At 33.1% G+C, this 23,382-nt stretch overlaps 1 long non-coding RNA gene and 1 pseudogene across 1 annotated transcript; one reads left to right on the forward strand and one right to left on the reverse strand.

Annotated features, from left to right (window-relative positions):
- LOC143084317 (RUN domain-containing protein 1-like) overlaps positions 1 to 23,382 on the reverse strand; it is a 37,864-nt pseudogene that overhangs the window by 8,709 nt on the left and 5,773 nt on the right.
- LOC143083991 (uncharacterized) lies at positions 7,740 to 11,689 on the forward strand. The gene is made up of 3 exons (XR_012980969.1): positions 7,740 to 7,911; positions 9,471 to 9,642; positions 11,560 to 11,689. It is a non-coding gene; the product is annotated as an uncharacterized LOC143083991 (long non-coding RNA).

A 23,382-nucleotide genomic window follows, 5' to 3' on the forward strand; every position in this document is an offset into this window, starting at 1 on the left:
GTAAGTTTCTCTGAAAGTCCCTCCCACCACCACATCCAAACTGACTAAATACCTACCCTCAATGATTGCCTTTGTTGTTTTCTTCAGTAAGTTTCTCTGGAAGTCCCTCCCACCACATCCAAACTGACTAAATACCTACCCTCAATGATTGCCTTTTGTTGTTTTCTTCAGTAAGTTTCTCTGGAAGTCCCTCCCACCACATCCAAACTGACTAAATACCTACCCTCAATGATTGCCTTTTGTTGTTTTCTTCAGTAAGTTTTTCTGGAAGTCCCTCCCACCACCACATCCAAACTGACTAAATACCTACCCCCAATGATTGCCTTTTGTTGTTTTCTTCAGTAAGTTTCTCTTGAAGTCCCTCCCACCACATCCAAACTGACTAAATACCTACCCTAATGATTGCCTTTTGTTGTTTTCTTCAGTAAGTTTCTCTGGAAGTCCCCCCTCCCACTACATCCAAACTGACTAAATACCTACCCTCAATGATTGCCTTTTGTTGTTTTCCTCAGTAAGTTTCTCTGGAAGTCCCTCCCACCACATACAAACCGACTAAATACCTACCCCCAATGATTGCCTTTTGTTGTTTTCTTCAGTAAGTTTCTCTTGAAGTCCCTCCCACCACATCCAAACTGACTAAATACCTACCCCCAATGATTGCCTTTTGTTGTTTTCTTCAGTAAGTTTTTCTGGAAGTCCCTCCCACCACATCCAAACTGACTAAATACCTACCCTCAATGATTGCCTTTTGTTGTTTTCTTCAGTAAGTTTCTCTTGAAGTTCCTCCCACCACATCCAAACTGACTAAATACCTACCCCCAATGATTGCCTTTTGTTGTTTTCTTCAGTAAGTTTCTCTGGAAGTCCCTCCCACCACATCCAAACTGACTAAATACCTACCCCCAATGATTGCCTTTTGTTGTTTTCTTCAGTAAGTTTCTCTTGAAGTCCCTCCCACCACATCCAAACTGACTAAATACCTACCCCCAATGATTGCCTTTTGTTGTTTTCTTCAGTAAGTTTCTCTGGAAGTCCCTCCCACCACATCCAAACTGACTAAATACCTACCCTCAATGATTGCCTTTTGTTGTTTTCTTCAGTAAGTTTCTCTGGAAGTCCCTCCCACCACCACATCCAAACTGACTAAATACCTACCCCCAATGATTGCCTTTTGTGGTTTTCTTCAGTAAGTTTCTCTGGAAGTCCTTCCCACCACCACATCCAAACTGACTAAATACCTACCCTCAATGATTGCCTTTTGTGGTTTTCTTCAGTAAGTTTCTTTGGAAGTCCCTCCCACCACATCCAAACTGACTAAATACCTACCCCCAATGATTGCCTTTTGTTGTTTTCCTCAGTAAGTTTCTCTGGAAGTCCCTCCCACCACATCCAAACTGACTAAATACCTACCCCTTATGATTGCCTTTTGTGGTTTTCTTCAGTAAGTTTCTCTGGAAGTCCCTCCCACCACCACATCCAAACTGACTAAATACCTACCCTCAATGATTGCCTTTTGTGGTTTTCTTCAGTAAGTTTCTTTGGAAGTCCCTCCCACCACATCCAAACTGATTAAATACCTACCCCCAATGATTGCCTTTTGTTGTTTTCCTCAGTAAGTTTCTCTGGAAGTCCGTCCCACCACATCCAAACTGACTAAATACCTACCCCTTATGATTGCCTTTTGTGGTTTTCTTCAGTAAGTTTCTCTTGAAGTCCCTCCCACCACATCCAAACTGACTAAATACCTACCCCTTATGATTGCCTTTTGTGGTTTTCTTCAGTATGTTTCTCTGGAAGTCCCTCCCACCACATCCAAACTGACTAAATACCTACCCCTAATGATTGCCTTTTGTTATTTTCTTCAGTAAGTTTCTCTGGAAGTCCCTCCCACCACATCCAAACTGACTAAATACCTACCCTAATGATTGCCTTTTGTTGTTTTCCTCAGTAAGTTTCTCTGGAAGTCCCTCCCACCACATCCAAACTGACTAAATACCTACCCTCAATGATTGCCTTTTGTTGTTTTCTTCAGTAAGTTTTTCTGTAAGTCCCTCCCACCACATTCAAACTGACTAAATACCTACTCCCAATGATTGCCTTTTGTGGTTTTCTTCAGTAAGTTTGTCTTGAAGTCCCTCCCACCACATCCAAACTGATTAAATACCTACCCCCAATGATTGCCTTTTGTTGTTTTCTTCAGTAAGTTTCTTTGGAAGTCCCTCCCACCACATACAAACTGACTAAATACCTACCCCCAATGATTGCCTTTTGTTGTTTTCTTCAGTAACTTTCTCTGGAAGTCCCTCCCACCACATCCAAACTGACTAAATACCTACCCCCAATGATTGCCTTTTGTTGTTTTCTTCAGTAAGTTTTTCTGGAAGTCCCTCCCACCACATCCAAACTGACTAAATACCTACCCTCAATGATTGCCTTTTGTTGTTTTCCTCAGTAAGTTTCTCTGGAAGTCCCTCCCACCACATCCAAACTGACTAAATACCTACCCCCAATGATTGCCTTTTGTTGTTTTCTTCAGTAAGTTTCTCTGGAAGTTCCTCCCACTACATCCAAACTGACTAAATACCTACCCCCAATGATTGCCTTTTGTGGTTTTCTTCAGTAAGTTTCTCTGGAAGTCCCTCCCACCACATCCAAACTGACTAAATACCTACCCCCAATGATTGCCTTTTGTTGTTTTCTTCAGTAAGTTTCTCTGGAAGTCCCCCCCCCCCCACCACCACATCCAAACTGACTAAATACCTACCCTAATGATTGCCTTTTGTTGTTTTCTTCAGTAAGTTTCTCTGGAAGTCCCTCCCACCACATACAAACTGACTAAATACCTACCCCCAATGATTGCCTTTTGTTGTTTTCTTCAGTAAGTTTCTCTGGAAGTCCCTCCCACCACATCCAAACTGACTAATGAGGAACATCTGTAGTAACTCGATACTTTTCTTTATAAATGCTTTTGTTTCTTTCACATTCTGTAGAAATAAGATACATTTAAAGAGTTGCATATGTATAAATATAGATTCTACCACTATATCAAGCCTTATACACTGTTTCTCTACTGGAAACTGCTGAATTTTCAAAATTAAAACCAAGGCTTGCCAAGTGTTTTTAAAAATATTTAAAGTTTAACACTTGAGTGAAGAAATAACGTAATGTACAAGATTGGGTCGCAACAGGAAATGCAGAGGAAAGCAAGAAAATGTTGAAGTCAAATCAAACAGACCACATGTTAATTAACAAACATAATCAACAGGTCATGAAGAGAATAAATCTGCTAAGAATCAGAGAAATGAATATTATGAAATAATTAACATTGAGTATCAACTGTACAAAGAAAGAATTATTTAAAACCGTGTCCTGGGCAACTGAGGAAATTGTAAGCAGGACATATTTGGAAAAAACAAGTATCTATTTAAAAAAAAAAAATTGTGTCAAGATACATGAAATTATATTATACAAAACGAAAAATTGAAATAGTGTTAAATACCGAAATTTTGAAAAGTTGTGTCTAATCCAGCTATGGCCCTCTATGAATCTATACAGTCTCCTGATTTATTGTATATTTACACAGGCAAAATTGCAACGCATGTTTACCAGGTGTTTTTGAAAACGTATTGTAAACATGCGTTTCACCATATGTTTACCATGTGTTTTGAGTAACAGGTGGTAAACATGTGTTTGAAACCATGCGTTTCCCATACGTTTGAAAAACATGTGGTAAACATGCGTTGATGAACGCATGTGAAACACATGTTTACAAAACACATGAGAAACATACGTTTTACCACATGTTTAACATATGTTTTAAGAAACACCTGGTAAACATGTGTTTGAAAACATGTGGTTTACATATGTTTGGAAAAACACCTGGTAAACGCATGTTTTGAGTAACACCTGGTAAACATAATTATGTTTAAAAACAGGTTGTTAACGTATGTTTTGAGTAATACCCTATAAACATATTGATGTTTAAAAACATATGTTTTCATATTTTATATTACTTAAATTAAGGGGGAAAGCATTAAACTTCAAAAAGAGGGGGTATGATTTTTTTTTCTGACTCAGAAGGTTTTTTTTGCACACAGTGTGAACAAATTTAATTAGTTTTTCGACGCTATCAATCAAATTATTTTGTCAAAATTAAACACTATAAGGTATGTGGGAAATCCACATTCAGAATAATAGTGTCATCTGCTTGACCAGAATATATTTTTTTCATCAAATTTGGAGTCAGATTTTTTTTTAAACACACCCCCCTTTTTTGAAGTTAAATGGTCTTCCCTTAGTAAGTGTCAGATTGTCTGGGGTAGTTTCTATCTTGTTCAATGAGGCTCTTTAGAATTAGTGGAAAGAAACATGTATCCTGTTAAAATCATGACAAGCAATAGTCACTAAATTATATTCCTTTAATCTGCCAAAGCATGCTACTAGAACAGTTGTAACTTTTGGGAATAAACGTCCTTCTCAATTTCTCTTTTCTATACAACTCGACCAACTCAAACACTGTTACTATAAAAAAAATTATGACAACTAATTTTATCAAACTACTACCCATGCACTTAAAAGAAAAAAGAAATGTAACAAACTAATTGAATAAAAATAAATACAAGGTTCTGGATGAGGGTCCTTTATATCTTTAATTTTCAGACCATTAACATTTTCTCTGTTTCTTCATTTATAATGTGTCCTTTACTTTCAATAATTCTCAATATACAGTCTAATTATAATTTAGAAGTTGAACCCCATGATTCTCAAATGTTCTTTATTCTATTTTTTGCATTTTAACTCTCCCCTTTCCTTTCTCTATTTTTTTCTCATTATTCTGCACTTTAATTCGTCCATCATTCTTTATTCTTTCCTCCCGAGACGGTTTCCAGACCCTCACTTTAGCAAATGTACGAGAGTACGCAAACCCGGAATTCTCACCGTTACCATTTTGTATACTATGACGCAATACATGGACGCTCACGAGCTGCGGATGGAGGTTTCAATATTTTTAAACTAACTGCAAGAACGGACAGAGTCAGAGATACATGGTATACACATCTCTGGTTGTTCAAACTGATGGTCAAACCGATAAACAAATAAATGGAAATAGATAACTTGTAGATTCACTGGAAGAAACAAGGGAACGATTGAAATGAAAGTCAACGCAACGAAAGTGTTTTTGTTTTGATTGGTGACTTGCCACTTGGAAAGCTCAAAGAAAGGTAAAAATTAAAATTAAATCATTCACATTTTTTTAAAATGGATAAGCAGAAAGATGTAAGCATTAAATTCTCTCTGTGTCGACCATATACCGCCACACCATGCACATCGTCCATAGTCCATACTCTGTAAATAATTTAAGACATCTTCCATACTTCATGTACTTCAACTTTCAGTTCCATTGAGCATGTTGAGTTTATATCATAAAATATAATAATACAACACTATCCGACATATGAATGGTATGTTTGTATCTGGGAAAAAGGGGGGGGGGGTACTTCCTATATTACTTTTACATTACAAATATGCCCAAAATCAGGGTCACTGTTTCATGCGAATCCGGGTCCGTACGCCTTAATTCACGTTCGCCCTAGTACCTGTTCGCCCTGATACCTGTTCGCCCAGGGTCCATTCGCCCTGATTTTTATTTTTTTACTAATTGTTGTCTAGTGGCATAATTTTAAGTATTTGAATAAAATATGTTGAAGTTTGTTGAAAAAATCACCGAATATTGATATTGCCGCAATCAATTTCATCATTTTCCCTTTGATTGCAGTAGAATACTGGAATACAATGTATCATTTATCTTTGTTGATATTTGTTAACAAAATAATTGTATTCAGTCATTCACTAATGTATGCAGTATATAATAACTTAGACTAGTCTCAGAGTATTTTAATGAATGAACTTGTAAATCCGTTTTACAGTTCGTACATTTTTTTAAAATTAATTTCAAGCTGAATATATTATCAAAACAAATTTGTTTTTTATATTATAAATCCATCAAAAGACAGGTATCACAATAAGCAGTGATCCGAATTATTTTGTCATATATAAAACAATAAATTAATGATCCTTAACAAGCCATAAACTTTTAGATATTTCCATGTTTCCATAAATTTCAAGAATATATACCATAGAAATATATCTGATTAAGTTTATTCAACTTCAATGCCCTGAATACAAGTGCCTGAATATTAATATTTGTAGTAGGGCGAACGGACTCTAAGGGCGAACGAACTCAGGGCAAACGGACCCAGGGCGAACATGTTACTAGGGCGAACGGTCCCGATACTGTTTCATGCCTTGCTGGTTAGAATAGGCTACCGGTCCCTTCTTTATGACCTTCTTGTGAGAACAGTTTTTTTTGTAAACAAAGTACAAATGTATTTGTCTTCTAGGGGGGTTGGAGGGGTCCTGATTGCAAAATCCGGGGCATAAAAACATGAAATCCAGAGGGGTGGGTCTTTTCGTCACCCAAAACAACACCAAAGACCCTGAAAACCATTGACCACCTTTTGTCAATCATACAAGCACAGAGTTTGGGATACACAGTCACTTTGATTTTATATGATTTTAGTTTATGTAAAAATTTGATCATTCCAAGTAAATAAGACATAGGTCAACTGTTTTGTGTGTAGTGAATGCCAAGTTTCACATAACCTTTATCTCATTTTCACAGCTGGTTGAATTGGTCAACAGTGGGACCTTCTCTAGTCATGCGTGATGATGCTTCAATAATTCCTTTTTTAAAAGGTAATTTAAATAAAAAAATAAAATTTCCATCCTACATGTGTCTTACAGACCACTCTAAAGTGGGTATTCTTTTCTGAAATGTTTTCTAATTTTAATACCCGTATCCTATCTGCTTGTTTGAAACATGAATTAAAACTCACAGTGAGTCACTGATAATTTTATTTAAGACATAGCAATCAATATCCAGTACCAAAAGAAATATCACTAAACGCATGAAGCCAGACACAAAAGATTGTTTACAGGTGTACAAAATAAATATACAAGTCTCTTCTCTTTATAAAAGGGGGATGCTGTTTTATACATTTTTTTTTTCGTGTCATTTTTGTTGTTAAAAGGCAGATAATTAATCATGTGGCTGTAATATTTTAATTCTATAGAAAAAAAAAATTTTGAGCATTAGATAGTTTGATAGACATGTAAATCATTTAATGTATAGATATTCCCCATTTCCATTCTCAATTTTATTATCTATAGGTGTATTAAAGTCAGAACTGACACGAATACAGCACAAAATCGTGATACATACATGTATATACTTGCTGTTCGGTGTGAGCGAAGGCTCTGTGTTAAAGGCCGTACCTTGACCTATTATTTTCATTTATAAATTGTTATTTTGATGGAGAGTTGTCTCATTGGCACTCATACCACGCGTACATCTTCATATAACTTAAAATTTCAAATTCCTTAATCATGTTAATACATGTACATGTATTATATTTATTGCCCAAAGATTGACATTTATTGACAAAATCAGAGATGCAATATAACCAGTTCATTCATTAAAATGTTGTATTGATCATATTGATTTGAAATGATGCAGAAGAACATTAAAATAATTGATGAAATGCTTTTTGTAAAGTCATATTATTTTGAAATGTCAAAGTGAGGCAATTTTGCCAGGTAACTGGTTAATTACATGTATCATAACTTCCTTTTAACATGTTTATGCATTTAAACATTTTTCTTTTAGCATTTTTAAGTACATGCACTAAAAGAAGTAGTGGAAAATAATCAACAAAACAGAAGTCATTAGAGGCGATGCTTTCTATATTTATACATGTATCTAGACTAGAAGTGGATTTGAAAAGTGCTGTATTGATTCATGTGCAAATAAGGAGCAACAGCCAATGAAACATTGCAAATGTGTGATTAGAGGTATTTCATGAATGTTATGTTTAAGTTGTTTAAAATTTTTTTTGTTTTCAGACTTAGGGACGACATCAAAAGTTCAATGTAGGATAAAAAACTTACTTCACAGTTTTTTCACTGACCCCCCCCCCCCCCTCTTAACTTAATTTGGGAAAAAATGATTTACCAATAGGGATATATGTAAATATCGATTTTAGATATACAAAACTTGCAGAATTTTACCCCCACCCCCCACCTCCCACACCCCTCACCCCCAAACTATTTGATTTAATTTTTTTATCCTACATCGATCTTTTGATGTCGTCCCTTACATGTACAATGTACGTACATGTACAAGTAAATGTTGAGGACATAGAGGTGACATTTTTTATTCTTGGGTTAGTTTGAAATTTAACCATGTTAGCAGTAACATACTATTTATTTTAATTGGAAGCTCTCTTTACAATCAAGTATAGAAATCTATGAAATTTAAACACAAGGTTAATGACCATAAAAGGAAGGTTGGGATTGATTTTGGGAGTTTTGGTCCCAACAGTTTTGGAATAAGTGGCCAAAAGAAAGGTCCCAAATAAGCATTTTTCTTGGTTTTTGCACAATAACTTTAGCATTAGTACATTTGTAAGTTGAAATCTATAATATTATAACACAAGGTTTATGACCACAAAAGAAAGGTTGGGATTGATTTTGGGAGTTTTTGGTCCCAACAGTTTAGGAATAAGGATCCGAAAGGGTCCAAAATGAAACTTTGTTTGATTTCATCAAAAAATGAATTATTGGGGTTCTCTGATATGCCAAATCTAACCGTTTATTTAGATTCTGAATTTTTGGTCCTGTTTTCAAATTGGTCTACATCAAGGTCCAAAAGGTCCAAAATTAAAGTTAGTCTGATTTTAACAAAAAATGATTTCTTTGGGTTCTTTGATATATATGCTGAATCTAAACATGTACTTAGATTTTTGATTATGGGCCAAGTTTTTAAGTTTCAGATGGGGGTCCAAAATTAAACTTTGTTTGATTTTAACAAAGATTGAATACATGGGGTTTGTCAATATGCTGAATCTAACCAAGTATTTAGATATTTAATATTTAGGCCCCGGTTATCAAATTGGTTCACATTGAGGTCTAAAGGGTCTAAAATTGAACATTATTTGATTTCATTTCATTTTCATTTCATCATCAAAAATTGAATTCTTGGGGTTCTATGATATGCTGAATCTAACCATTTATTTAGATTTTGGATATTGGACCATAATAGATAAATGTCTAATTTAAAATTTTTAAGTTTTTAAGTTTAAGTTCTTAGACCACATTTATTCTGTGTCAGAAACCTATGTTGTGTCAAATATTTAATCACAATCCAAATTCAGAGCTGTATCAAGCTTAAATGTTGTGTCATATTTGCTCCACATGTTCAGGGTTTGACCTCTCACCTCTGCAATCTTATAAAGCTGTGCACTGCAGAGCATCTGGTTTACTAAACATAGGTACATAAGATGGGTACACATGTATAATCCTTAAATTAGTAAATTGTAATAAAATCAATATTTTTATTGTTTTAATTTCAGAGGTCATTTTTCCACAAAAACAAGCTAATATATGTCAATGGGCCTGATGAAGTTGAGTTTTTTTTTACTTTTGGGAGAAATGGAACATATATATAAGTGAAGAAAAGTAAAGAAAAGGGGAAAATATTACAGACACAGTACATGGACACCAGCATGAGCAAGTTAAGACAAGGTATTATGTTATATAGAATATATATATATTTATGAATGTTTTATTAACTTGTTACCTCAACCAATCAAATTATATCACCACTAAATGAAGTGGGTGGTAAACAGGAATTTCCTTGACCAAATTCACATGTAAACATTAAAAAAATAACCTAGAAAATATAATAAACAAATTCAAATTACCACCTTAGCAATTCAGCAAAGCTATCGATAAAAAGTGTCACAATGCCATCATCGCACTTTGACTTAATCAAAATTTGCGATACTGCGTTAACCCATTGCACATCAGCATGACATTTGTGGTGCAGAATCCTGCATGTGGGATTACAATGTTACTTTTGAATTTCTTTGCCCTCATCAACCAAAAAGTAGTAAAATTTAAAACATAATTATTTTGCAATTTGGATTATTTAATTTATTAGGAAGTTTATATTAGTTAGACAAAACACATTAACATGTACCTTTATTCTTTAAAAATGACATGTAAAGTATATCAAACAATTAAAACTAGAGAAAGGTGACAGTTGAGGATGCAAACAGAAATTGTTTCCTTTATTAGTTATAATGAGTTATTTGAGAAGAAAAAAAAATCAGTTTAAATAGGTATTCTGATATATATGTGATTTTCAATGGTTTTAACTTTTAAGTTCCCTTTCTGTGGTCTGTCCATCCAGTTTTCCACACTTTTTTATGCCCCTTTTATATGTATGGGCATTTTGTTTCTCGGTTTGTGCATTGGTTTCTCTGTCTGTCTTTCTTCAGGTTAAAATTTTTGGTCAAAGTAGTTTTTGATGAAGTTGAAGTTCAATGATATGATCTGTCTAAATTTAATGCCAAATTAGAGTTTTGTTCCCAATTTCATTGTCACTGAATAAAGAAAATGATAGTGCAAGTGGGGCATCCATGAACTAGTCTATGGACACATTCTTGTTTCTTCATGCTTGAAGATATTGATATGATATTGTTTTATCATGACAAGTAACAGATCCAGTTTAATTTTTTTTCGGGTCTAATGATTTTAATAATGGTCCTTGGTCTTACAAAATTCACTTAAATAATTAGTTTTCAACACTTTGATTTGATATTTGTTATATAGTTTACACATGTTACACCATGACAAGTTATACTGTGGATTCATTTATTTTCGTGGGTACCAATTTTCGTGGATTGAGGAAAACTTACAGGTTGGTGGATATTTAATTTGGTGGTTTTGCTGAAGTCTGCATACAAGCAATAGGAAAAATTGTCATTCGTTGAACTTTTAATTTGGTGGTTCAACTGTTCACACGAAATCCACGAAAATTGGTATCCAACGAATAATAATGAATCCACAGTAGATAAAGTTATAAATTTGTTCCAATACAATGAAATTTAACTGGTAGGGGACTATATTATAAGTTATATGGTTGCTACTGACCCCCTACAGATCCATAGAGGGTTAGTAAAATCCATAGGGTGTGAGGCTGGAGGCCAAATCCCCTATGAATTTTATTCACCCTCTATGGATCTGTAGGGGGTCAGTAGTTAACCGTATAATGAATTTATCGGACACCAGACTTTTTCTGCTGCGTTCTGTAGAAAAAATTAACAATGAAACACAACAACATTAATAGATGACGTCACCATTAACGTGTCATGAACCTCTTATGAAACTTACTAACCCCAAACGGTCTCATAGGGGGTCACCACATGACGGCGTTTAACCAATCACAACGTGATAATTCAGCTGTGGTCCGATAAATTGTAATGCAATACTGACAGAATGCTTGTAAATATACAGATGTTCATGTACAAAAATGTATCACTGTATAAAGTAATAATAATATTAACCTTAATTTGATTATTTTGCTTGTTTTAAAATCAAGATATATTGATAGTTAGTTGCTGTTATTATAAAATTTGCATCTTGCGTTTATTTCAGAATCTGCCATGGAAAGAAACTGTTAAAAGAAGAAAAGAAAGATGAAGAAATAGACTTTAACTTGTGTTACATATATGTACATTTTATTATACTATTAACAAATTTTTAAAATATATTCTGTTACCAAAGATGAGAATTTATTATCAATCATGCCATTTGAAGAAAACATGCATGTATAGAAATTGGTTTAATTTTAAGCTGATAGGATGGTTAAGGGGTTCTCATCTTGATGATACAATTTGTAAGCGTTCTTAAAAATCCTTAAAAAAACTGTGTCAAAGTGCAAACTGTGAAGCTGTAGATTCTTAATTGATTAAAACATTTGCATTCAGACGAAATGCTCATATGATGCAATAGAATTGATACCATGAAAGTTTTATTTCAAATGAATAATTCACATGATGACATGTTTTGTTCATATATTATACAAGTTATTAGAACCCCTCAGTTATTCTGAAATTTATTGCCTTGAGTGCAAGAGGTTATTAAAGGTTCAAACAGGGACCAAGTCAATGCAAAGACTTGAAAACTGGTATAAGCTGCTTTGCTATGCAAAAAGCATTAAGAAGTAAGAGCAGACTGAATCAACACATAGTCAGAATTTTGTGTCCAGGTAGGGAGACATATCTTCCTGCAAACTGTTACTTTGTGAGTTAGGGTGTCAGTCTTATACAAATTAGGGTTGGAGCTCATTTCTGATTATCATGATCTCATAGCCTGCATATGCATATGACTTGCGACTGGAAGTAAAGCAACCATCATCCAAACATATGTTTACCATACGGTTTATGATCATCTGTTAACCATATGTTCTCAAACATATGGTTACCATGAACATGCGTTTATCGTGTGTTTTCAAACGCATGTTTCACATAAACAGACATTTACCATGTGTTTTCAAACGCATGTTTTCCATAAACGCATGTAAACAATACGTTCTCCAAACATGCGTTTAACGTACGGTGCTCCAAACATGCGTTTCTGACATGTTTTGAAACGTACGGTAAATTCCTGGTAAACATGCGTTTACATGCGTTGCAATTTTGCCTGTGTACCTTTTTATTGTGCTTGTTTGTATTTCTGTCTCGTACTTTACAATCTTTTGAAGAGGTATCTGAACAATCACCAGACGGAAACTAAAAGAAAATACAAGGTTTATACAATTTATAAATGGTTTATAACAACCTTCCCTTCCTCTATTTTCAAATTCCTTAAAAATCATGACACTTCTGGCCTTTTTTTTTAAGCTATAAATTATTTTTTGCCAATTTTTAAAAATTTTTCCTAAAAAAAATTACATTGCAGTTACACGTCTGTAATTTAATAAAAGTGCCAGTGCAATAACTTTAAAACAATCTTTTTATATCATAAATATCTTGAAGAAATGAAGGTTTGAGAGCAAATGCAATGTAATTTCCACTATAATTAATGTTTCCAAAGGACATAACTCTATTAAAATTAATTAATCGGAACTTATTTTTAAACTTTCTGAGACATTGCTGATGTAAACCTATGATATATATTTCATAAAAATCAGACAAGCATTGTACACATGAGAGAGCTAGCAATGCACATTTTCATATAATGTTTATTTTCCAAAGGGCATAACTCCGTTAAAATTAATAACTCACTGATACAAAAAATATTGAAACATTTAAATCTGACAAACCTTATGAACTGTACATGTGCATCTCTCCTTTCCTAACGGCCCAGGACTTGTTGCCTCCCCTGAAAAAGACATTTTATGTTCTTCAAAAATGAAATACACTAATGACAAATAAATAATACTGTTTTAGAAATGATCATATATACAGAATGCACTTAAAATAAGTAAGAAGCTTTGTGTGACGAGTGGTCTAAGAAGTTCATCTATTATATCATTAGTTAGTCAACACTCATGGTTGTGAGTGCCCAACCCTGATCATGAGCAATACATTACTCATACCAACTTTACAGCTCATGAGCAATACATTTCTTATACCAACTTAACATCTCATGAGCAATACATTACTTACACCAACTTAACATCTCATGAGCAATACATCACTCATACCAACTTAACATCTCATGAGCAATACATTACTCATACCAACTTAACATCTCATGAGCAATACATTACTTACACCAACTTGACATCTCATGAGCAATACATTACTCATACCAACTTAACAGCTCATGAGCAATACATTATTCATACCAACTTAACATCTCATGAGCAATACATCACTCATACCAACTTAACATCTCATGAGCAATACATCACTCATACCAACTTAACATCTCATGAGCAATACATTACTCATACCAACTTAACATCTCATGAGCAATACATTACTCATACCAACTTAACAGCTCATGAGCAATACATTACTCATACCAACTTAACATCTCATGAGCAATACATTACTCATACCAACTTAACATCTCATGAGCAATACATTACTCATACCAACTTTACAGCTCATGAGCAATACATTACTCATACCAACTTAACATCTCATGAGCAATACATTACTCATACCAACTTAACATCTCATGAGCAATACATTACTCATACCAACTTTACAGCTCATGAGTACATTACCAAGTAGTATAAGATGCAAGGGTATTGATTTTTTTCTCTCACAATTTTGGTGATTCTAAGATCAAAGATGAGTTGGGTCCTTTTTACAAACTGTCATATTTGTAAACAAAGGTTATGGGGTTTCCATCGATAACACAAAATTAAAACACACACAAAGTAAAACAACTTTTGTTGCTGTTCTTCATCTTAAAGTCACAATGAAGTCTTCAACAGGGTGCAAAACAAAACCTCTCACCTCACAAGTCACAATGAGGTCTTCAACAGGGTGCATAACAAAACCTCTCACCTCACTGCAATTTTCAGACAGCTCCTAGCACATGCATATGTATCAAATCAAATTAATAAATGTAATTAAAATAGTTGTAACTCATCAAAGTTGAATAGAAGTACCTTTCTACCCCCATGCAATCAATTCAGAAACAGCTTATGGTTGAACAATATCATATATTTGGGGGGTCTCATTTGGGGGTTCTGATCCCGGATCATTTATTTTGTCATTTCCCGGGTCCCGCAAGACCTCATTTCCCGTTTTCACGACACAATAATTTGACTTTCACGTGTCACACTTACAAAAAATCGGCAATCCTGCGTCACGCTTATACCCCAATGAGACCCACTATTTGATGGTTCTTGTTAGATCTATCTATTGTTATATATATTTATTTTATTAGTATTGCTAAACTTGAAGGTGACAAAGGGAGCACTAAGTATATAAATATATATATATATGTATATGATAAAAGCAGGTTTTGGATGAAGCGTATAAATGTTATAAAAGAATATAAAACTAAATCAAAACAGAGATAATTTCATTTTAAGATGGCTGAAATTATAATTGTCATTAATGTGTTCCACTTGAAGGTACACAACAGCTCTCATGGATTTAGCAATTACCACCTGTTCACTATAAACACACAGATTTTGAAATGTTCACCTGTCCACCATGGACAGACACGCTGCTCTCCTTACTTTAAATTCATTTTAGAATTAGTACAAAAATATTGTAAGTTTTGCATGTGCTGCATCACTATGAAAGAACATTAATGGCATGTGAACTCTATAAGGTTGCCACAAGCAACCATATAGATCAAATCTTACCATGGACAGTTGGCAATGACAAAATTCAAAGCTATTCCAGACGTATTCTCATGTGGAGTCTTTAATCTATTTTTAGATCTAATTTTGCTTATATGTTTGCTAGTCAAAGTTTTTCTCTGTTAAATAGTTTCTGTTAAAAAAATTTCTAATGGGAATGACTTGTCATTAAAGGGCAATAACCCTAGGATGCTCAGAGCTTTTTAAGTAGGCTCTTCTGAGTAGTACTTTCCGTTGTATAGAAACATGAGAAATGCTTAAGATCTGACAGACATCTTAATAGATCATGATAACTATTGTCATATGAACTGCCGAAAGGAGCATACTTATATAGCTCCAAGCATGCTCGGTGCTTCTTTGTAATAAAAAATCTATGATCCCTAACAAAACAAGTAACCTTTCCAAAATCATTTGAGTTACTTCTTCTTACAAATTTCAGATCCAGTAATTCTAATTTTAAGCAAATTAATATTAAATACATGGCTGCTTACATTGTTTGATGGATCATTAATTGTTAGTGTGATAAAAGAAGGGAAAATATGATAAAATAATTCAGAAAAATAGCAACTATGTTAATTCTAAGTCAGGAAGGAAAATCCCTCAACTAAGGAATTAAAAGCATTACCAGGTCAAAATTTCATTAAAAACACCAAAGATTTTGGTGAGTAATCAAATTAATTATACGATAAAAAATAAAATCTTTGGGTTGCAATAAAAGAGTTTTTGTAACCCATTCATAGGGAACTTAAGTACCAAAAACAAGGTTATTTTATACAATTTAGAAAATTATCAGATTAAAAATTTAGCAGTCAGAAAACTTCAATTCCGTCTGTTGTTCCTCATTGCTTAATAGAAAATAATTTTTTGCTATTGAGAAATTTAGCAATATCTAAAATCTTGTCAACATTGAAAATACTGAACAAAAAAATTAACCAGTGCCACAAGCAAAAGAAGTTTTGACCCAGTCCATCACCTTGTAAAAACTGTATAAATCTTTCTAAATCAGTTATCTGTGTTGATAACTGCTGAATCAGCTTTTCTTTAACCTTGCCTGGGTTAACTATCTGGAAAAGAAAAAAAAGTTATAAAATTACTACATGTATATAAAGTTTACCGGTTTTCATGTACTGTGAATTCAGAAATTATTGTGCATTTATTTTTGCCATTTTGTCATTTTTGACTAAAGTGAGTTTTCAATTTTTGCGATATAGAGAACATTCCTGTTTAATTCATATAAACAAAATCAAAATGCAAGTTTAAATTATTGCAATTATAACCCTGTCGAATCTTTCTCCATTATAAAAACATCCCAATAATTTCTGAATTTACAGTATTTAAATTTCATAAGGGCAAGGATCATCAAAGATTTAACAAAAACCCTTAAAAACATCAACTGCCAATTTGCAAATGATTTGACTTTGAACAATCCACCTTTAAAGGGATTTTTGGTGTACTCAAATGACACATTGTTATCTGAAATGGCATGAAATCTTTTTAGGGTTAGATTCCAAGCTGAAACTAGAAACAGATTTTGTTTTTGTTGTTGTTGCCCTTATCATGCTTATGTACCAAAAATCATCTCAAAATCTTGAATGTTAAAAAAAGTTCTAACAAGTTGATTTTCAAGTCCAAGAACTGTAATCTTGCCAAAAAAAAAACAAAATAATGAAAATATGTCAGGACAACTGTTTCTTATCAGAATATCTGAACAAAAGAATGATATACATATATAAGTAACAATATATGCCTGGACCACTTAGTACGGCATATAAAAAATGAAGGCACAAGATAATTACCTCTCCAACAGCATGATCAACAATCTGTTTTAACTGATCCGTGCTGTAAAATACAGACATTGATAACATTAAATAGTCATAACTAATAAATTGTTGATAATTATTACTGTAAATTCAGACATCATTGACAGAATTTATTTTTGCAATTTTGACATTATTGAGTTTTCTTCATGAATATTTATTTGAATAGGAATTCTTGTTATTGCAATGCTCAGTTTGTATAATTTATATAAATAAAACTTTCTGATAATTTCTGAATTTACAGTATTATATTTTTCCTCAGTATAATTTCATTTTTTAAACTTTTCTACAAAATGCCAAAGAATAAAATTATTGCATTTTTATTTTGAGTTTTCAACTGACAAAGAATTTTTAATAGTATTGAAGGTTAATAATTTTATTCAATTTGTAATGGACTTTTTTTTAGTTTGTGATTGATTTTAAATAATTTCATTTTTACTTGTTGTGATGTGCTGTTGTTTGGAATTTTTAAGTTGGTTTTGTGTGGAATTTTACATAAGCAGGTTAGTTGTGGTATGCTATTGTTTGGATATGTTGTCTGTTTTAGTCATTCTTTTTCTGATGCCAAAAGTTTATTAATACACATGACCAAGATAACGAAGAGTAAGACTGTGAAATCTTTAAAATAATAAATAACCTTTAGAAATGTTTTTTATTGTTGTGAAAATGATACATCGTTTTCTGTTGGTATTAAACCCCCCATTCATCAGACTTGGCTATACAACTTTTTTTATTTGTTGAGAAAAGTGGAGAACCCTGATACTGATAGAATCATGAACCTTGTCAAATAGGATTGGAGTCAAACACAAACTGGTTAAACACAAGTTGGTCAAGTTCAAGCTAGTAGTTGTAGTGATTTATATAGTTAGATAACTGACAACTAGACCAAAAAGACCCAATGCAAGCTTTACTGATTTACATTGTACATCAGTTTATAACATCCCCCTATTTACCTGAGACTGTCAAAGCCTTCCAGATTAAGATCCAGTTTATGTTTCAGTTCATCGATGACAACTTTTTGTTTCTCCATCACTTTGGATGTAGGTACCACATCAGCATCGCCAGTCTATAGAAAATATGTATAAGAAATTTATTGTAGACCATTATATGTACAAATATATATATATATATTAACATGAAAATAATTTTATTAAACATAATCATTACCAGAAAACATCCAGATTTTTAACAGCATCATTTGTCAGATTGATGGATGCCACATTTGGAGCAGGATCTGAACACCAGAATTCACCCCCAGGTGGTTTTTGGTAGAGTTCATGTTTCTCACTCTTTTTTTTTTAGGTCATGTTTTGTTAACTGTTATTTTGTTGGTTTATTTTGCTGTAGGACTCGTGTTAAGCTTGAAAACTGTGTTACCTACTTTTTTGGGGAGGGGTGTAGTAAAAATTTTCTACAAACCTCATAAGCATAAGTTTCTAATTCTTCCAGTTGTTTCTTCAGCTGTTCTATTAACTCCCTCTGTTTCTCTCTCTGCTCTATTAGTTTCTGTTCATGCTCCTGATCACTCTGTAATAAAAGGTAGAAAAATGTTAAGAGCTGTTCCAAATACAGTCTACTCTCGTTATCTGGAAGTCAATCAGACCAGAGAAATATTTCGAGATTAACATAGTTATTAATATTTCGAGATTAACATAGTTAGACTCAATAAAAACCCGGAAGTTTGAAAGACCAAGGGACACAACTCTTCCTTAGCTTGGTAAAGCTAAAATAAGTCCAGATGAATATGAGAAGAAGGGGATCGATATTCTAGTATCAGATCGATGTACTGTCATGGTCTTTCATTATTATAATAAATTTATTTTTACTTATTCAATTGAATTGTTTCAGTTACAATTTTTTCCAATGGCTTTTTTTTATTCAAGAGAGTAATATCCAATCCATCTTAGGCCAAAGAAAAATATATGTCTGTTTCTTGCTTCCAAGGCAAATAAATCAGGGTCGGTCAGTCGGTAGGTCGGGATTTTTTTTTTTTTTTTTTGCACTCCCTGTCAGATTTGCAGTCGGTTACATGTCATGTTTGGTTAGGGTCCTGTACCCCAAAATGATTTAATTCCTTTAAAGAAGCTTTAATTGAATAATCCTCCCAGTGCTGACATATTTTAAACCTTAATTGTAGCACATTTGTGCTGGGAGCAGCCATTTTGATTGTTTGGGCATAGTAAAATATGGATCTGGATCGGACCGGAAATGAATTTTTCCGGACCGGAAATGATTTTTTTCCGGATTTGAATAAAAAGATCTAGGGTCGGGAGGTTTGAGTCAGGGTCGGTCGGGAAACAGGAAACAGACATATATTTTTTTTTGGCCTTAGCATTATTAAAATTGAGAATGGAAATGAGGAATGTGCCAAAGGGACAACAACCCGACCATAGAACAGACAACAGCAGAAGGTCACCAATAGGTCTTCAATTCAGCGAGAAATTCCTGCACCCGGAGTTGTCCTTCAGCTGGCCCCTAAACTATTATAAAGGTCATTTAAAGTTGACAAAATTGTATATCCTCAGAGATTTATATGAAACAAAGTTCGGGACCATGTGAAAACTTCGAATCATCAGCAATTTTGAGTCAACCAAGTTCAAGACAACAAGAGTTAACTGTATAAATGTATTGGGGGTGCAGGATGGGAGACACTCAAATAAATAAGTTGTGGGTGGTTTTTTTTTAAAAGTAAAACAAACATTGCATTCCGGTGCAGTATTTTCTCGTTGTTTTCTGATCTTTCATTTGTCTTTGGTTAGTTTTGTCTCTTTGACACATTCCCCATTTCCATTCTCAATTTTATTTTATATAATGAGTGGTTGGTGTCTATAATAAGTCCTCCCATCCCCAGTATTAATTATATACCTGTAGGTTGAATTTGTTTTTAGAAGTTCTATCTCAAAATTGTCATTTTTCTCAGGTTTCAATGTTTCATATTTCGACTTTGGTTTTAAATTGTGTTCAAAAAACATTTTAAAATGTGGACTTACCATTTCCTACTGAACATCCTCTAATTTATTGTCTATGAGCTGATAAACAAAATGATGTCAGCCAATCAGAAAACATGATACATGCAAAATTAAATTATTTTTAATGTGGACTTACCATTTCCTCTTGAACCTCCTCCAACTTTTTGTCTAAACATAATCTTGCATCAGGAATACCTCTAAAGGCAAACTCTTCCAATTCTTGTAATAATGTCTGCAGGAGTAAAATAGCATTCAATGAATGGTCAATATTTGTTAAGGAGATTTTTTATAGCTTGTAAATTTATGTTCTATACACAGTATTGCCTATAAGTTACAAGATACATGTAGCTCATGTGCATTTCATCATTTTCTCCTGGGAAGCAATGGCCGGTCAGCTTGAAGAGGGTTGTAATGTCCTTTTACGTCAGGCGACAAACAGTCATTTTCGGCTACTGTTAGCGTTAAATTGGTTAAAATTTTACTGTGATAGTCAAATTATCCTTATCGTGATTCGTCAGAGGTCTCAAATAATTATCGTTATCATCATTGAAAAAACATAAACGTGATATGTAGTTATTGTTTAAAAGAAAGTGTACATTTTATCGTCAAACAAAATTTACTTGTATTATAAGTAAATTTTTCTTACAATCCCACAAAAATCCTCAAGTTTTGAGATGTAAAATCATGCCTTTAATGATTTTTCTCAGGTTTGCACAAATTTTTTCATTAAAGTTCAATGTTTCATCTTATTGATTCATCAAAGAAACTTATTGAGCAAAGATTTTGTATATTGCGCAAGGCCTTCAAAAATTGCTCCTTTGGGGCTTGTAAATAAGCAGTGTTATGAAGATAACAGACAAATGGGATTTTAATTGTCCATGAAATTACACTTAAATCATTAGTAAAGACATAAGTTAAAATTCTATTAGACGAAAGAAATCTCAAGAATTCAAGAAAAGAAGAAAGAATGACTTTTTTACCTATACATGTACAAGTAAAACATTCTGAATGTCTAAGGGACATAACTAAGCCAATTTTTTGTTACCTATACATGTACAAGTAAATAAAATTCACTTGTATAAGTATCCTACAAATTTACTGATATGTGTACATATTTTTTTACTTGTTCAAGTAAATAAAATTAACTTGTTTAAGTAGTACCCCTGACTGGCTAAGCACTTAGCAAAGATTAATTGCCTTGAAGTCAGAATAATGTGACATGTCTGGCTCATTGTATCAGTCTTGTAAAAAGCAGGGTTATTATTCAAATTAAAGTGAATATGATCATGTCCTAATAACTAGTACTGTTAACAAACTTTTTTTCGTGGATACTTTATTTCATTTTAGCCTTTTCTATCCCAAATTGCAGCGATTTAATTTCACTATTTTTCAATTTACCTGATCTAGTTACACAAGGAAAGAAACAGGTTTTAAAATTTCACAACAATTTATGTTCGTGTTTTTTCATTCTCGTGAAAGTTGTCAGAATAAATCGTTCACAAAAATAAATTATTCTCCAAAATTGGTAAGTTTACAGTATGCATATTAATTTGCCCCTGGACATTAAGCAGCCATCTATCTTCATTAATTTTAAATTGTTCTGATTTTACCTCTTTATCATCAGGAGGAGCACTAACAATCTGTTTTAATCTAAATTGGACATGGGCAAAATGTGTGGTCAGGGCTAGTAGTGATGAATTTAGCTGTTCTTGCTCTTCTTCTAACTGTCGTAACTGATCGTTCTGTGCATAATGGCTGAAAAATTTATAAATATATATATTTCGAGTATTTTTTTATTGAGATAATTGCAATCATCTAAACAATAATCTGTTTTTCAATTAAGGAATTTCATGTTGGCAGTATATTTACATTTGATTTACAATTTTTCAAAAAAATAAGTGCCATTACTCTTCAAATAAATGAAATTCTGAAGGGGAAATAACTCTTACAATACATACCTAGTTTCTGTCTGAGATGGAGCGGGACTGACGGCAGCAGCACCTAAGGGAGCCCAACGTTCTGTAGGTCTTTCGTCACTGTTTTCATCAAAGCTGTCGTAGTCATAACTTTCATCGTTAACACTGACTTGTGTTTCTTCCATCATCCTGAAATGTAACCATGGTAACCGTAACATGAATTTTTGAATCATCATTTTTAACAAGATTTCTGCATTAGCATGGGTTTGAATCCCGGCGAGGGAAGAACAAAAAATTTGTTTTGCAAATTTACAGATTTAACTTTGTTGGGTTGATGTTTAGACGAGTTGTATTGTTTATATATACATTCCCTACATCAGAAATGCTAGCTTTTTAAACTTATGCCATTTCAGGTCATAGCCAACAATTGTACTAATAATCTATAACAAACTTATGCCATTCCATGTCATAGCAAACAATTGTACTAATAATCTATAACAAACTTATGCCATTTCAGGTCATAGCAAACAATTGTACTAATAATCTATAACAAACTTATGCCATTCCATGTCATAGCAAACAATTGTAATAATCTATAACAAACTTATGCCATTCCATGTCATAGCAAACAATTGTAATAATCTATAACAAACTTATGCCATTCCATGTCATAGCAAACAATTGTAATAATCTATAACAAACTTATGCCATTTCATGTCATAGCAAACAATTGTAATAATCTATAACAAACTTATGCCATTTCATGTCATAGCAAACAATTGTAATAATCTATAACAAACTTATGCCATTTCATGTCATAGCAAACAGTTGTAATAATCTATAACAAACTTATGCCATTTCATGTCATAGCAAACAATTGTAATAATCTATAACATTTTCTAATTTCCCACTTTTATCTTCCCTTTTATTACTCTCCTGATATAGGTTTAATACATTTTTTTTTTACAAGTTCTAACTTTTCCAATATTTCAAAATTAATAATTCTAACCTCCCTTTAATCCTTAGTTAAAATCTTTTATTTTTTCATGTTTTTTCGTTATGTTCCAACTTCAATATTCTAAAACATTTGTCATGGTTGACTCTGACAATGTTTCCCCTTTACCAAAGTTGAAATCCATTATTCACAATCATTCAAAATTAAATAGTGCTCCCTCCCCCTTCTTTTTTTTATCTAGCTAAGTTACATTTTTTCTAATTTTAATACACTTTATCATGTTTATCATCAGCCTTGGTATAATTTGCGTGAAGAATAAAAATCATTGCCAAATGGCAACCCACAATTTGTTACCATTGGTAGGTCTGATTGTCAGTGTTTAACACCCCTTAAGGTATTTTTCCTGCATATAAGTATTAGGCCAAATAAAAATATATGTGTGGTTCCAGTTACATACTTTTATAAAATAGGGTCGGTAGGACTACTA

Source organism: Mytilus galloprovincialis, chromosome 7, assembly GCF_965363235.1.
Source record: "Mytilus galloprovincialis chromosome 7, xbMytGall1.hap1.1, whole genome shotgun sequence".
Lineage (NCBI taxonomy): Eukaryota > Metazoa > Mollusca > Bivalvia > Mytilida > Mytilidae > Mytilus > Mytilus galloprovincialis.